Source organism: Notolabrus celidotus, chromosome 4, assembly GCF_009762535.1.
Source record: "Notolabrus celidotus isolate fNotCel1 chromosome 4, fNotCel1.pri, whole genome shotgun sequence".
NCBI lineage: Eukaryota > Metazoa > Chordata > Actinopteri > Labriformes > Labridae > Notolabrus > Notolabrus celidotus.
In genome coordinates this window covers 8,412,204-8,429,921 of record NC_048275.1, presented here as the reverse complement: position 1 = coordinate 8,429,921, position 17,718 = coordinate 8,412,204, and the positions used below count along the sequence as shown (strand labels likewise).

Below are 17,718 nucleotides of genomic sequence, written 5' to 3'. Positions count from 1 at the left end.
CTGTGTGTCCTTTGAAGTTTCCCTCTACAGCGGCTGTGAATCAAAGGAAACCCGGAAGTAAAACCCTGTTTTTTAAACTCTAATAACTAACGAAAAATAAACTTTTCAGGAATAAAAGGCCTTGGACACAAAACAGTCAAACACTAACTACATATCACCACAGCATATGGATGTGAGAAACATTCGTATTTGTTTTTTAAAGTTTGACTGATTTTTTGACCTATACTGCAGCCAGCCACCAGGGGGCAGTCACACTGCTGAAAGCTTCACCACCAGGGGAGCATCCGGCACACTTGTTTAAAACTCATACGACCCCACTTCAAAAAACACTGAAATACCCATGTAAAAACAAAGATAAGCGAAAGATTAACATTTCAGTTATATTGAAATTTTGGAAAAACTTTATTTACTGTAGAAAACTCTAGGGAGCTATTTATTTATTTAAGTTTTCTTTTACATTTATAAGACACGCTGCTAAGCCTGGGAGCTCCCTGCACTCTGTTAGAATTTTAAAACAAAGATGTCTATTGTCTAGATTGTCTAGCTAAAAAAAACTTTAACATGCTGCAAATCTGAAAAGCTGATGAATAAACATATGCTTAAAGGCATTTAAACAAAGTTAAGTGTTGGAGTTTGTATTATTCAAAATTTTGACGCCAATATTTCCCCCTTTTACTACAAATGAATATTGTCTCCAAATATCTGTTATCGGCCTCCTTGACTACTAATAATCAGTATCGGCCCTGAAAAAAACATATCAGTCTATCTCTACTGAATATGGGGTGCATGCTTAAACGGCTATAGGCCAACAGAGCACCACCTTGCTTGGTGATCAATTGATCATGAAAAGTATGTGCACATTTACTAAGTAACCAAAATGATCAACTCTGGTTCATTCCATCAACATGGATCCACATAAAGCACATTGAACAATACAGTTTATCACAAACTAGGACACACTGGAAAAAAAAAACCCACAAACACTAACTTCCCCCAAAAAACACACAACAACTTCTTTCTCTATACAAGTAGAAAAGTTTGGCTGATGAAGTTGTCAATGCTCGGAAGAGAGAGTGATGAAGATGTTGGCTAGTGAAAGTGAAACAACTGCCAGTTACAGAATGATGGTACTTATGCAAGAATAAGTACACACAGGTGTAAGTGGAGAAAACATGGTTTAGAGGAACAGCCTCCTTGAATATGGTAATACCTCATTATGATTTCCTTGATTTTGATCTTGGTAGACGCTGACAGCTGCAGTGAATGAGTGTTGTTGTTGTTCGCTATTGTGCTGTGCTGTACTGACTCTTCTGCTTGCCTGCAAGGGTACTGGGGATGGTTTTTTGAAGGTTATGTTTGAAATGCATGTTAACTATAGAGAAATAAAAAAATAAGACATATATTTAATAGTATATATTCAAACAGTAGGTACCTTAAACAGAGAAAAGTTGTTCTTTTTTGTCATTCTGTAGAAACATCAATAAAATGAGTCCTTTAAAGGAACTTTGAAGTCAAAAGACGAAAGAAAATGTCTCTTTTTTTAATCTTACCAATCCTTCAGCAGAGCAGGAAGATCATTTGTCATGTTGTGGAACATTTTTTTCAATAAACCATCCTTTTTCTAAAAGAATACAACAATTATTCCAGAAAGCTGGTTCACCCAAAATAAAAGCCTAACTGCAATGAAAACGAACAGGCTTTAAATCAACTGGCACAGTACTCATTTCTCTGTCCACTCAGTGTATAACAGTCTATTCTTACAACACTGTGGTGATGCATTGGGTCGATGACGTCTCATTTCAGAGAACAGAAAGAGGTCAGCTACGTCATCATTAAGTGTGATGGAATACAGACATGTTCCTGCACACGTAAACAAATCAAAAGCACTTCACTCCCCGGACTTATGATGAGAGACCAGAAGCATTATCACAACCTCAACATGTGAGCCATAATAACTCTGAAATCCTGCAGACAGACTAAAAAGAACCATGGAACTCTGTTCACTTTTTGATGTTCTGTCATCAGCAGGAGGCCACTGAAACAGCACTGAGCCATTGATGTCACTGCACAGCCACATGAGGACTGCAAAACCAAACAGCAGCAGGCTGCTGGCCAAAGATGCGGCTGGACTGATCACTGCTTCTCCCTGGGTATCTCATAGCTAATCATTTATAAAACTGATGAGCATCCGAGCCCCCAAACCCTGGAAACCAACCCCCACATCAATTTCCTCACTCTATATGTAGTAATTGAAGAGATGGGAAACTATTTTTTCTCAAATATTAGGACTCTTTTCTAAGCCAACTGAGAGTAAAGTGTTGGTAAGAGCAAAAAGAAGAATATGTCCTTATAGGCCAGAGCACCTTCAGGGCAATGAGGACTGGAATGTAATAGAAGGAACTAGTTTTATATATCTGAGCAGCTGCACAAGTGAGAATACTCATTAAATCTGCAAACATATCAGAAGTGGAAATTTAAAATTTGAAATGGGTCATTCACATAGGTAGAGAAAAATAGCATCTCTTAAGAAGTATTCAAAAATATCACCCATGCAGGATATTTCACCTGCATGACCTAATTTTGGTGTCAAATAAAAGCCTCTCAGAATCATGCTCAAAAGCTCAACAGGAAGTCTTCTATATTGGATTTATTCTATCCATCCATCCATCCATTATCTTGACCGCTTATCCCGTTAGGGGTCACGGGGGGCTGGAGCCTACCCCAGGTGGCTTCGGGCGGAAGGCAGGGTACACCCTGGACAGGTCGCCAACCTATCACAGGGCTTGGATTTATTCTATTCATTTTTAATTATTCAATGAAATAAATCGTATCATGGGTCAAACCTGAGCAAACTAAACAAAAACAACCTTACCTATTAAAAATAATTATACAATTTAGGGTTTTCCATTTAGAGGGGCATTTTGGAGTTAAAACAAATACAGGACTTTTTACAATGTTAAACAATGTAAACAACAGTGCTCAAACAGTTCCAAATTTTAAATGCTAGACAACAATCCCAGCCCTCCACTGGCAACAGCAGGTTCTACTCTTTGAAGTATTCTCCTTTGCCTCTTTAACATCTTCACCTCAAATATGTGACACACATCAACATGCGTAAAGGTTGAGGTGACCTGTTTTTAAAGCTTCCAATTTAAATTGAAGGTGGAGGGACATGTATGAGTCACGTCAGCAAATAATCCGAAATGAAATGCATCCATGCTTGCTCACATTTCTCAACCATAGACTGTATAAAATATGAACGTAGTATCCGTGACGTCACCCATCTGTTTCTGAAGAGCTGTTTTGAGGCCAATTGGCGGCGGCAGCCATATTGCTTCTGTCGGGCCAGTGTGACGTAAAGAGGCAGAGTTTGAGCCTCCTAGCCAACAGCTAGTTCCCACGGGCAGCTGTGCCTCTCATTGGGAGACTCGTACTCTCAATATCTTCGAAATTGCAGCATTAGAAAAAAATTCACCCCCCTCACTGTGTGAGCCAATTGAGAAATGAGCAATCCAGACTACACTCGTCTTTTGTACCAGGCTGTAAACATGTTTATTTCTGCTGTAAAGATTGTCCTTTTCCCATTCATGTGTATGTGACTTCCGGTGCTACTGGACCCAGCCTCAAGTGGATCCTCAATGAACTGCAGTTTTTAGCACTTCCACATTGGACTCATATTTCTAGACCGGAGGTTGCTGCTTGTTCTCAACAAAGGGGCCAAACCTAACAGTATCTCCTGTGGGCAATGTTGCAAGAATAGAATTACTAATGCATCACTATAACGCCACAACAATTTTTTGTTAATTAGTAGAGGATCTACTTCCTTTAAAAATTAATGAATGCCGTTGCAGTTACAGAAATGTAAAAGGACTTGTAATTCATTACTTTACATCACATAGCTGACAATTACATGAGAGTACTCATCCAACTCGGCAGGCAAGATTACATCAGCATAAGCAGGAGTAGTTGTTTGTGTGTGTCAGTGCTCACTGTGTGTATGACACCGAGTGCTTTTCATTCTTTTTATTCACTGCTGGCTGGAAAATAAATTGCCTCGCGGACAATAAAGTTTACCTTGAACCTTGAGTCTTGAACTAATAACCTGGGAGGAAGAATATCATATCATGTAAACACAAACAATGTGATGATCTTTACGGTGTCCGCTTTCTGTCGTGGAAGTAGCAGTATTATTTTTCCCTCCTCGAGGTAATGAACAAGAATATAGTTTGTGTTGAGTTGTAGTCTTTGTGCTAAGCAAACAACACACTTCTTTTCAGCTAGTTGCTAGAGGGCCCGGCGTTGCAAACACTGGTGACCCAGGTGCAGCTCATGTTAGCTAAGCAGACCGAAGAGAAGCCACCCCATTCAAACAGCCAAGGCAATCACCGCCAGCTCAACAATATGTAAGCCAGGAAGAACTTAACACATTGATTGTAAGGTACATTATTGAAGGCATGCTTCCTCTATCAACTGACACTGATGTTTTCAGAGAATTAGTAAAACACCAGTGAGACACTACAATGGGCTACTATGATAAGGTTAATTTTATAAAGCAGTGACTCAGTAATTCAGTTACTTTATGCAATAAAAACACATGCTTGAATCATTACAAAGCATTGTCATCTACTCTACCAAGCATGCCTTCTTTCACTTACACATACACTGTGTTTGGCTGTTTCTATGTTCTCTCTGAAGGACTGCAGCTGTGGGGTGTTTTCATGACCAAAATTACTCAAACAGGTATAACTGTGGGTTAAATTAGGCCAGAGCCAGCAGCAGCACAGCTTAGGCAGCATGACTTCACCTCTATGAATTGCTAATTTTTGTTTCAGGCAAAACCTTCATCAGTCACCAGCTCCCCTGAAGTACAGACTGGTGCATTCTGCTTATTTGGTGCTCTGGAGGAGAACCTCAATAAGGTGAGGTTATGCCTCTTTCTTTCTTTGTAACACTTGTGCAGTGCCTGAGGGAATTGTGGTCTACACTCTTTGCAGCCACACAGAGAGGAAATACTGCAGGTCTGTGAGGCGGCATGGTGACATAATTATTATCCGGACCAAAAAATAGCTTTATGATCCCCCCCCCCCTACGTTGAGTAGGTCAACGTGTGAATTAAAAGTTTTTTTCAATGATTTTGTTTAAGTTCATCATGCACTGACTCTGAGCCAGCTGCAGTGTGGTGTTAGCAGGTGTGCCTGCTGGAGACGAAACAGTTCAGCTCACTTCAATCAGGCAAACATGCTTCTAACAAACCCCTACTCCTTTGCCTGCAAAGCTCAAGTGCTCTTATTTGGCAAATAATAAGCCCCTCTTTAAGTCTGAGGCTCAACACAAATGGAGGAAGAAAACCAACGTCTAATGTTACCTAAAGCTGCTGTGTGTAGAAATGGGAATATTTAGCGCTTTCTGGATTGAAACGCTCCTCTGCTCACCCCTCATGTCAGTGAAGTGACAGTGGCCTTCAAGGACAAGAAGCCCCTGTGATGCATGATGAGTATGATCCTCTGTTAAGTTTTTACCATCAAAAACATCTATCTTTACAAATTCCTTTGAATACAACAACCACTCTCTGTGCATTTCCTACACCACTCACTAAACACAATAACGCACATGTAACCAGTTTGTTCATTTAGTGCTGGATGGCGGCCTTCGTGGGACCCCATTTATAAAAGGCTCATTCTAAGTTAACAACAATCAAAATAATGATGTCATCAGGTGATTCTACACTGATTTAAACATGTATGAACAATATATTCCATTTCTATCAAGTCTGTTCTACTAAATGCTGCTAATTACTACACAGCACCTTCAATCCAGATCAACATTTAACACATTAACAATTATGTTGGTTTAAATCACAATTTTAACATGGCAGTATGACATAAAGTAGCTACAGTGTGTGAAATAAAGCCTTAGGTAGGCTCTAGTAAGGAAGTAACATACCAGCTCTGTTTTTTCATTAATAATAATGTTTGAAAAACCTGCTATCACATTTGAGTTTGTCCCCCACTGATGTGAGAAAAACTATTTTGAGTGTTCCAGGTTTATTTCATTTTTAACACAATGATTCAGGTAATCTGTGAGCCTTTTTTCAAAATAAATACAACAACATTTCTCATCTTTACAGCTTTTTTACCTGTTTATTTATAAAGTGCTTGTTGGGATGTTACCATCATACTTATCTTCAATGCTAGTTTGGTCCTCTGGAGCAAAACACACCAGATCAACTGGCTCACTCTCCAGGTTCCCAGAGTTCATTCTGAACTGGGTAGATCTGCCTTTTGCATTTTTGCACCATCTGCATGGAACTCACTTCAATGCAATTTAAAAAAATGAATACACTTGTTTCTTTTAGTCATTTTACATCATTAGTTTTACAATGTTTAACCTCTGATTGTACCTGTTTTAACTGACTTTGTGTAACATTATTTCAATGGTTGTAACATTACTTTTTAATTGTTGTCTGTTTTTAATTGATCATCATTCTTTTAGGGTTACATCTTTTATTTGCTTGTCATGCATTTTAATGTTTCTTTTATATACTCGTCGTCATTGTAAATGAGGGCTTGCTCTCAATGATTTTCGAGTTTAAATAAAGATAATAACTACAAATTTAATTTCAGCGAAATGTCTTTAATGTTTACTCTGTATTGTCTTGTTCTCACTGATTTTATATTCAAACTGTTCAAATCACATGATGCATTTGCTGCTGTAAAAAAAAAAAAGACTGCAAATGTTTCACTTAGAACAAGCAGGCCATGTCTCACTGCTGAGCCCTATTAGCGTCATATAGGCCATTATATAACATAAATATACAGCGTTTGACTCTGATGGCATATGGCAGTATAGAAGCAGCCTTATTCATGCAAGCACTCTCATCCTCACCTTCCACACTACATCCTCCACCTAAATATAATCATCCAGGTACTTTTGTCTCTAAAATAGCCTGAACAGGTAAGTCTGGATATCACTGTCCAGAAGAGCTTTAATGAATTACTGGGAAGGAGTCCACTCTGCTCTGTTAAAGTGGGGATGAAATTGACAGAGACTGTCCAGCACTCTGCTCCTCATACATTTGCAGCTGAAGCAGGCCTGCAGCCAGGGGGTCTGCATTAAACAACAGCTTAGCATTAAACTCAACGGACGCGTCTCTCTCTGCCCCCGTTCTACAGAAGGAAGGCCGGAGCAGGATTTACTATGGACGTGTAATCTGGCTCGTGGGGAGCACACATGGACCATCTGCTGCTGTATGCAGAGTTGCACCGGCGCGTGTCTGCTGACTGACAATTACACTGTAAGGTTACATGGTGTGTGTGTGTGCACGGGTAGGATGCGTAATAGCTCACCATTGAGTTGAAAAGGTGGTCGGCCCTGGGATGGCGACTTGTTAGCTCATTTGGGCGAGTTTCTTATCACAGCTGAGATGTGTGTGTGTGTCTCTCTCTCTCTGGGGGGGGGAATGACAGCTGAGCCGTCTAAGCGCACTCAAGAGGAAACGTGTTGCTGAGGAAATGTGATCAGACGCAGACAGCTGAAGGCGTGTCTGCGCGCGACGAGATGGCCCTGCGGGGCAGGCCAGGGCGGGGATACAGCCTGCCTGATTGATTATTTAATTAGGCCTAACTAAATATTCATTAGGTGAGCCGGGGCGTTTTTGTGCAAACAAGTGAAGGCTCTGTGAGTGAATGGAAATGATTTTATGTGGTTACCTGTGGGCTAAAAACAATTAGAAACAAAACTGGACTGGACTGCCTTCGAGTAAATCTACTTTAGGAATCCTATTTAACACCTATTAAGACTGAAAACTTTTAACTTGTTTATGGATTGATAGCTATTTTGTGCAATTCCAAGATAAATGCACATTACTGTAATTCATTTGCTATGCATGAGCCATATCAATTACCTGAGCTGGTAATAAAATGAGCATTCTCACTGATGCAGACATTTAGAAGCATGGCAGCTTTTAAAGCATCACTTAATGAATGAAATAGCTTGCCTTTAAAGGGAAATGTGTTGATCAGGGGTGTATAGAAACATAATGAGGGCTCAAGCAAGCAAAGAGGCACCCCCTGAATCTCTCTTCAATTCCAATGTTGCCATGCATACTTATTTTTCTTAAGATAGGATAAGATAGTCCTTTAATCGTCCCACATACGGGGACATTTAAGTGTCACAGCAGCAAAGTAGACAGTGCAAAAGAGTATAAAGTATTAGGCGAACAAGAGCCTATAAAATATCAATTATTAAAAAGTTATTCGGTGCTGTTTTGCGATCATTGTTTCTTACATGAAGAAAATAAAGAAGGAATTAGTTTGGGTGTACCTGGCTCGATTAATTGAGTTAAATCAGATTTGAATTTTCAGTATTTAGCTTCAAATATTCCTTCCTTTTTTCTGCAACTCTTTTCTGAACACAGTGAATATACAATTCAGACTATTGTTGATATTTTCAGCTGGATACTGCCTCGGGAATTCAAATCTAGCACTAAATTAACGGTGGAATTTCTGTGATTTTAGAAGGTGTATGCCTGGTCACGACTGAAAGAATACAAGGAAGAGAATGCAGGTGCACAATTTAGATGTGTTACTTACTGTTATAAATAAAAGTAGTATTAAAAACCATCTTCAACCCCAGAAAAACACGATTGATGTTGTCTGTTGGTATAAAAGGGTAAACTATAAAAGGGTAAAGAGTTAAAAATTGAAGCATTCAAAATAACAACACATTATCAGTAGTTAGAGAGTTTAGAGTTAAAGAGATTTCCAAGCACTAAAAATAGAGGACCAGTGTTTGATTCCTGTGTGAAATAGCCAACATTGGCTTATTTGAGGAGCTGATTTTTTAATTAATGTTACAAACATCAAATAGTGCATGAGTACATTTTTCTACATTATATAACAGCATGAGCACATTTTTCTGAAACACAGCCAAGTATACTGTTCACCATGTGTTACTGATTGTTCCATCTCCAAAAGTATGAAGACAGTAGGTGTTTGAAAGCTTTGTTTCTGAAGATATAACTTGATTGTGTACCATCAGTTACTTGGCTGCTTTGTTTTGAACGTCACTCAGGATTAATTCACTCTCAGAAATAATGCTAATAATAAACATTTCCCCCAAAAGCATCCAAACTGCATTTTTCTTCTAACTGCAAACTCTCACATGCAGCAAGACGGTGATATCAGCATTGTGTTTATACCATGTTTAATGTTTATTTGCTTGGGGAGTATTGTGACAGCTTGTGTATGATATTTCTTACAATGACCTACATCTTCATTCACGGTACAGCTACATCCACACCAGGGAGATGCACTGCCATCAGTCTTGTACCGCTGGTTGCTGAGCACCAGTATAAGTAAGGGGTTAAGTGCGTTGCTCCAGGGCAATGTGGTGGTAGATGCCCAGGGAGAGAAGAGAGTTGGACACTCCGAGACAGGCTTCCTCAAGCTGGCCAGGGATTGAGGAAATGGAGACGGTCCCAGAAATGCACCAGTGTCCTTGTACGAAAGTTGGTTAAGTTATTCAGGAAGACATCTTTTGTTGTAATTTGCATTGGCACCAAGGATTCACTGACATATTGCATGACTGTGGCAGATCATTATATCCTTTTACATGTTGTTTTATGCTGTAAAAAATATTCTAGGACAGTGAACGAGTTGTAGTCAATGAAAGGGTCGAAGGGCAATGAGGAGAACCTGATTATTCTTTCGATGCAAGAAAATCTAATTTTGTTTGAACACAATCTGGGCTCAGAAATACACTCGATTTTGTTCAAAGTTGATCCTATTCCATTTCAAAAGCATTACGCTGAAGTGCTGATTTTAATAGTTATACAGTTTGTCCAAAGAACTGACAGCAGTACATCAGTGTGGACTGGAGCACCTCTCCAACCAGAATAAGTAACACATTTTACCCTCTGTTTTCAGTCAGTTATTGGTGATGGATTGGGTTTTTTCCCCTGAAGTTGATATTTTCAGGTTAGGCATGTTACATTACACACAAATGCACATTTGCTCTTTATGTACCATAAAAACCTTCAGTTATGGATTATGGATTTGTTACATATACTGTATGTACTTATTCAAACCCAAATCAAGCCATTTTAACACAACAAAGCTTTTACTTTTATGAACAGCTTTAGTCACTTTTGGTACAATAGTCACATTAGTTACATTACTATTGAGAATATAGACCCCAACAGTGATTGATTTTCTTATCATGACCAAGTTACTTTGGTGACCAACATGGGTGTGTCCAGAGAGGCCATCCGGAGGGCCGACCCTGAAACTTAATTGGCCAGCCCTGGTGCCACCCAAAAAATCATCTGGACCGCTTATCCCGTTAGGGATCACAGGGGGCTGGAGCCTATGCCAGCTGGCTTCGGGCGGAAGGCAGGGTACATCCTGGACAGGTCGCCAACCTATAACAGGGCTAACACAGAGAGACAGACAACCATTCACACACACACTCACACCTACGGGCAATTTAGAGTGATCAATTAACCTGGTAAGCATGTTTTTGGACTGTGGGAGAAGCCAGAGTACCCAGAGAGAACCCACGCATGCATGGTGAGAACATACAAACTTCACAGAGAAAGACACCTGCTCGGCCAGGGATTCAAACCAGGAACCATCTAGCTGTGAGGCAACAGTGCTACCCACTGCACCACCGTGCAGCCCCAAATCCTTATATATGATCAGCTATTTTCTTTACCAGAGGCCATTAAGGTTTTGAGAAAACAGGGTTGTCGCTTTCTCAGCATTTCAATGCAACACATTTTAAATTATGATTTTGTACTTATATGTCTTATTTGTTCCCATTCGGTTGTGTAACTTTATGAGGGAAAAAAAAACAGGCACATTAAAATGACATGTGTAATAATGTTATTAGTTAAGTGATTGCCTCACTGGATCACCAAAGTTGAGGTCTGGTCACGCCCCCTAATGCCTGAACATGATCAACATTGAATTTATTCAAAATGTCAACAATGTGTTGGTAATTGTTGCACTTTAATGATAGGACAGTGACAGTTATGAGGACTTTGTGTTCATTTTGAAGAAGAAAAAACTCAATTATTTTCCTAATAGAAGTAATCCAGGCTCAGAAACACATCCAGCTTCACTTTACCTGAATAAACATGCAGCACTGATTCTCATCGGCACTTGTCCAAAGCACTGACATCATTATCTGACCCACTTTTTATCCCCACCAGCAGAGAAACACGGAGCCAGCTGACAGAGGTATTCATAAAGGTCACAGGCTTCTGTTACACCTTACTTTTTATGATTGTTTGTTCACAGTAGAATTGTTTTTATTTTTTTATAGGTCTAGTTTCCTCTGTGCTCTATGTACTCATTCTGCCCTTTACAACACAGTTTTCCAACACAAGCTCTGCAGAGAACAGCTCTGCCTGTAGTCAGTTTCAAGTAATTTCTGGATCAATTTTAAGACGACTGTTCTTATCAAAATACATCAGAATGAAGCACCTGTCTGACCTTAATATTTGACATGTTCTGTCTGCTTTATGCTTCTCCTGCTGAAAGACATTTAAGTTCTCAAATTTGGTATGCTTCCCCGTTGTGACGAGATTAACGAGCTGCCCTTTTGCTCGTAACGTCGGCCATATTTCCTGCAGCTTAAGGTATCTTCATTAGATATAGAAATATTGACCTTCAGTGCTTTTTATGAGAATGTACAGCAGAGAAAAGAAAACATTTATCTATATGACCCCGCAAACTATTCTCATCATTTCATATCTTCCTGCGCTGTACCAAGTCCTGGCTGCAATTTTCTAGTGCACTTTGAGTTCATATGTGAGGAGTTTGTTTTCAATCTGATTTCTACTTCTAAATCCAGTAAAAAAATATATACAAAGGAACAAAAAACAAGCCTTAGAGAGCCCAGGGCTTAAAAACACCATGCATTAACTCTTCCCTAAAATCCACATATCCTAAAACAAGAGATTAAAAGGGTAATCAAACACTCTCATACTCTGCTAAGATTTATAGTATTTGAGGTCTTGTGATATCAGAAATTTTGAAAAGGTACTGAAATTGAATAATCTATATGTAGGACACACATTTTTACAATGGCACACCTGCTCAGCCAGCTTTTGTGACAATAAATTATATTAATTTGTGTGCATAGCAAAGACAAGATGTCTGGTGTCAAGCACTGGACATCTTCAAGCATATGCTTTTAGCAAACTCAGGCCCAGCTCCAATGCTAATACCGCCTACACAACCACATGGCCCCTAGTGGTCCCTGAGGCCTGACTGGATTACTGGATGGGCAGCAGGAGCCAACACATCAACAGGGTTATCAAGTGTGTAACCCCCATCCCTTCACTGGTGCATCATCTAGTTGGGCTCATACATCTCGGATTGGTGTATGAGGTAAAGCAAAGGATTTTTATGTCATCACAGAGGTTGAAAGTTTTAATCAGGATTGGAATAAATTGAATTCAAACTGCCTTAAAGTGTTGGTAACAATTCTCTCTAGAAGACTTAAGTGCAGTTTCACTGTTTAATCAAACAAGACCCCACAACGATTGATCAGCAGTAATTTCTGGTCCTTTTAAGCACCTCGCTGTAGGTTACAAAGTCTGTGTGCTTGAAGCACTTTTACTACAGTATGTGCTGACTCAACAACTTGTTAATCAAGCCTGCAGCTATGCACACACAGTCAGCTGCACGGTGCCCACTGAGAAATACAGGGATCCCTCTTGAATATAGATATAATTAGATTGTTGCACAAGATCTTGCTGGCTGAATTATGAACTCAGGTGAACGCTGTGTGTTCACTAAACAGAGTGAGGGATGCTGCAGTGTGCTGTCTGAGTAGCATCACTGGAGTACTAAAAACAAATACAGAAAAATCCACACATTTATACCTACATCATAGCTTGTTTGTTATGCTAATGCTGAGAGTGTGGGAATAGCATTTTTCAGTTTTAGAAGAAGGAGACGAGTTAGCTTTGAGGTACTGTCAGATACTGACTCATACTGAACAGCAAAAACTGTGCGCTTTCCCATCCCTGAATGTCTCAAATTAAAAATATCAGCCAAAAAAAGTGAATTTATTAAATATATACCCACATCACTAAAATGTTACAGAAAACATGTAGAAATTAATTACTGATTCAGAGGCTAAATGCCATGTTGTAATGGCCTGAAACTTAAACTTTTAAGGTGATAAAACTCAAATGTTACATTTCATAAATGTTCCTAGGTGTTGTAAGGATTAATCAACATTTGCACGTGGCAGCGCTCATTCCGCCCCTGGCTGAGTTATGTGACCTTTCCCTCTCTTTTAGCGGCACACAGCAGCAGAGCTCTGGGGTAAACGCTGGTGTACTGTAGGCAGCGTGTGCTCATTTAATACAAATGCAATATATTATCCTGCTGTTCCCCGAATTGACCCACAAATAATGTATTCCCATCAGGTTTGGAGGGAGACAACGTGTAGAAAATGAGTAATTGTTGTAAACGGAGGGGAATAAATCTGTGTTAAGAAAATCTAGAAGCTGCGCAGCAACATCACATAAACAGCCTTTAGTGTTACCCAGGATTGTTAAACAACACAAACCACTGACAAATATTTAACCATCATTATCCTGGAAATTATATAAAACATTGAGTCATATTAGTATTAAAAACAAACCTCGATGGCAGTATGTGCTTAGTGGTTTGATCGATTATTCTGGGCTGATTTGATAGAGTATAGAGGGCACTTGAAACAAGGACGTCGCCATCTTTCTTTCTTTACCTCTGGGATTTAAATATTAAACATAAAGGATAGCAGATTATTATCCCTGTCACCTTGCCTCGAGCAATGATATTCAGTTTTAACAGTGCCATCGAGTACCTGCTGTGTCACTTTGTAGTGCGATTTTCAGCTTCTCTAAAACATAAAAAAAAGAAAGAAAATACTTTTTATAAAGCAGTGAGACAAACATATCAGAGGTTTCTTTAATGCTCATAATTATTGGGAACAGTCTGTGGTGGCGTGGCCCGGCGTGAGGCGATCGTCCAGCGGAGCAGTGACCAGAAATGAGGCTTCAAACTCAGTATAAAAGTTTACACACAAAGTTAATTCACGCAGCGTGAGAGAGAAGTTACAGCGTACTCATGGAGCATCCGAAGTTCTCTGTCCGATTAGAGAAACATTCAGTTATTTATACATCTCTTTGTGCACTGGGGAGGAGGGAAGCGTGTTTTTCAATTAAGGGTAAAGGGTGTCGATTAGAGCAATAGCACACGGAAACAATAGAGACATACATCAGTCTTGTGACCTATAAGCCACCATGCATAGAAGACTATAAATGTGCACACATATGGTTATTCATTTAGCGTAAAACGTGTGGCATTGGTAGCCAGAAATCCCCTAAGCTTACATACAACCGTAATTAAAAGCACAAGCTAACATTTTCTGTGCTTGCAAAGCAAATCAGCAAAGATGAACTACCACATCCTGGCTGACTGACCTTGTGATACTGAGGCGAATAGATCTGACCTCGGTCAAACATGTTTTCTAGGACCTGCACAGATCGCTGGTCTTATACCCTACTATTAGCTTGTTACTTGATAAGTCATACAAAAAGAAAACATATGAATATAACTATTAAGAGAGAATATATGAATATAACAAGAAAAATACATGAGTATAATAAGGAAATTAAGCGAGATTCCACAAGTCTGAAATAGTTTGTGTGACTGGTGTTCAAATGAAAAAGCTTCTATTAAGCAACAATCTGAATCCTAAATCTTTTACTCATGCAGTGAAAAGTCTTTATATATATCGCTGTATTAAATATACAGAGGTTCAGGACTGAATTGGGAAGGCTGCTTAAGTATTGCTGCATCTATAATGTAGATTTTTTTTTAATAGCAGCTAAACTAAAGCTCCGGTCTGTGGGATCACATGGCATTTTTAATGGACCTGTGAAAGGAAAATAATTGCAATTCTAATCTTAGAACTAGGGATGTGCACTTTTAGTTGACTTAATGATTAAACGTTGTCACCCTCGCTAGCTTTGATCTAGAAAATGGAGATCAAGTTGTAAGTCGTCAAGTGTGTCAAGTTAAACCAGCATGGAACCGAGCGGAGCAATATGCAACCAGGACAAGCATGTGGACTCTAACCTACAATTTGTGATGGAATTTAGCAACAAACTGGACACTGGACACAGAAGACTCAGGAGGCTCTGACAGCTTACGTTGAAATTGTTTATGTAGAACTTAATCAAGGAGAAATAACATAACAGTGCACAGGCAGGAGAGTGCAGTGCAATGCCATGTCAGTTGGCTGGTGGTGCTAGATCTGCTAATGTAAGCCACTGTCAGCAAAAAAAATCAATATCGTTTACACACAGACTCTGTGATCCTGTGTTTAGACATGTTGTGTAAGTTGTGCTCAATTTTCATTGTTTCAGGGTAGACTACTTGGTTAGTCCGAATTTAATTTACCGTTTAAGTGACTGAAAAACTCATCCCTTATTTATCAAAGCTCACAGTTATTGACTCACCATTGTGGCATATATCGCACCGTCGGCTGGTCCTAATTGGGTCATTGAAGAAAGCAGCACAGGACTCTGTTTATTTAAAGAGCACTCATAGGTCAACTCCCTCCATACTTGACTAGAAGAAGAAGAAGAAGAAGAAGAAGAAGAAGAAGAAGAAGAAGAAGAAGAAGAAGAAGAAGAAGAAGAAGAAGAAGAAGAAGAAACAAACTTTATTAATCCCCATGGGGGAAACTCAATTTTTCCACTCGTGTTATTTTTGGTCATGCTACACACACAGTTTTTGGTATACATACAATTTTATGCACAAACATGCAGTGGACATGCACTTAGAGAGAGATGTCAGAGTGAGGATTCTGCCATCAACCGGCGCACCCAAGCAGTTGGGGGTTCGGTGCCTTGCTCAAGGGCACCTCGGCAGTGCCCAGGCAAGTGAACCAGCAACTCTCCAGCCACGAGTCCACTTGTCTTACTTCGTCCATGCTGGGACTCGAACCAGCAAACCTCAGGTTCCCAAGCCAAGTCTCTATGGACTGAGCTACTGAGCTACTGCCGCTACTGCTGACTAGTCTCTTGTCTCCAAACATTTCACATCACACAACCAGATCTCAAAACTTTAACTACTTTAAAAACCTCAATGTTAAGAACTGAATGGGAAATGACTGCTTTCATTGTGTTGGATAACTTTCAAATGACAGCTATGACTGCCCTCTCTGGTATCATACAGTGTTTTTAAAGAGCTAGTGTCTGAGGCACTTAAAGAAAGTACTTGCAACTGTTTTAATGTTTTATGTTTTTTCAACGGTCATAAAACCTGTTTTTAATTTATCTGTGTATGCAAATATAATATAAAATATAATCAACACTTGATGATGAACTTGTAAAACACAGGAACATGTTTCCATCAGCTGTACATGTTCTAGAAAGTGACAACTAAAGGCAACGCTTACAGGTTCAATGTCATTAAAGCGTGTGATAGAAATCATATTTATAGAGATGGGGATACAAACCAGGTGTCATATATGTTCTCAGTGAGTGTTCATGGCATGGAAGGTTTCAGAGTCTGCACAGTCTATATGTTCAAGTTTCCACAGGTTCATCCTGTCCTGAAATCTATCCACAGAACAGCATCATGTTCCTGCATTTCATGCATTTTTAAAAACGGCTTTACTTTCTTACATTTGTGCATTCCACATTGTGCAGTTTACATGCCAGCACAGTACATTTCCAGCAGGAAGAGCTCATACTTTCTACTTATTTTCAACCGCCCGTTTCCATGACAACATTATCAAAATTCTGCTGCTGCTGCTGCCATCTTGCTGCATTACAACAGAGATTGACACAACATGGCAGGGTTCATTCAATCCACTCAGTGCTTAGATTGAATACAGTTCTTTACACTGAATACAGATGTTTCACAGATGCAGAACAATGTTATCTAATTCCCAGCAACTGTAAATTAAATACAAGGTTTCTTTTGAGCTGTTTGTGTTTGAGGACAGAAATGTAACTGCAGAGCAGCTGGAAGGCTGTAGCTGATTCAACAAAGAAGCTTGGGTTATCTTAAACTCCACAGTAGGGTTGATATAGTGGCTGCTGTTACCATAAATAGACTAAGATGTGTAATATTTTAAACCACTTTTTAAAAAAAATGTGTAGAAACTTTATTCAGCGAGCTGGCTGGTGGATTTCATGCTTCTTTAAGGATAGCTACAGAGTCAGAGGTATCATATTACATGTATCAGACTCTGTAGTGTCCTGAGAGTGCAATATGAAATCCTCAAAGCAGGCAAAACATAAATCATCACAGAAGCACCAAGAATATCAGCAACTAGCTCTGCACGCTCATGAAAGTCCATGCAGGGAAATCAAGGAGTAAAAAAAGTTACTACCTGTGCTTTCTGGCTGCATCCTCAGAGTCTCTGCAAGGCTTCACCCAGCCAATCATTTGCATGCAAGCATGACGCACACAGGGATGATACAGTATCCTGGTTTCCTTGACACAGCATATTTCAAAACCCATCTGGCTTGATGCATAAAGTAAGAAATAAAAATTTCATTCAAATATTTTCATCAGAGTTTTAATCCCAAGATGAAAAATGGCAGTGCAAGTATTTACTGGGGATGTGGAAGAGAAAACAGGCCATGGCCTCACTCCCTGATAGTTACCTAGATCAGGGGTTCACAAATTTAGCCAT

The 17,718-nt window shown here is 39.5% G+C and overlaps 1 protein-coding gene across 1 annotated transcript in view; it reads right to left on the bottom strand.

The window, feature by feature from the left end:
* Positions 1-17,494, bottom strand: part of eys (eyes shut homolog) — a 286,827-nt gene extending 269,333 nt beyond the window's left edge. The window contains exons 1-2 of the mRNA XM_034681752.1: positions 17,413-17,494; positions 15,527-15,638 (exon numbers count right to left, since the gene is read on the bottom strand). The gene's annotated coding sequence lies outside the window, so the exon portion shown is untranslated. The remainder of the gene's footprint in view (positions 1-15,526; positions 15,639-17,412) is intronic.
* Positions 17,495-17,718: the final 224 nt, after the last annotated feature.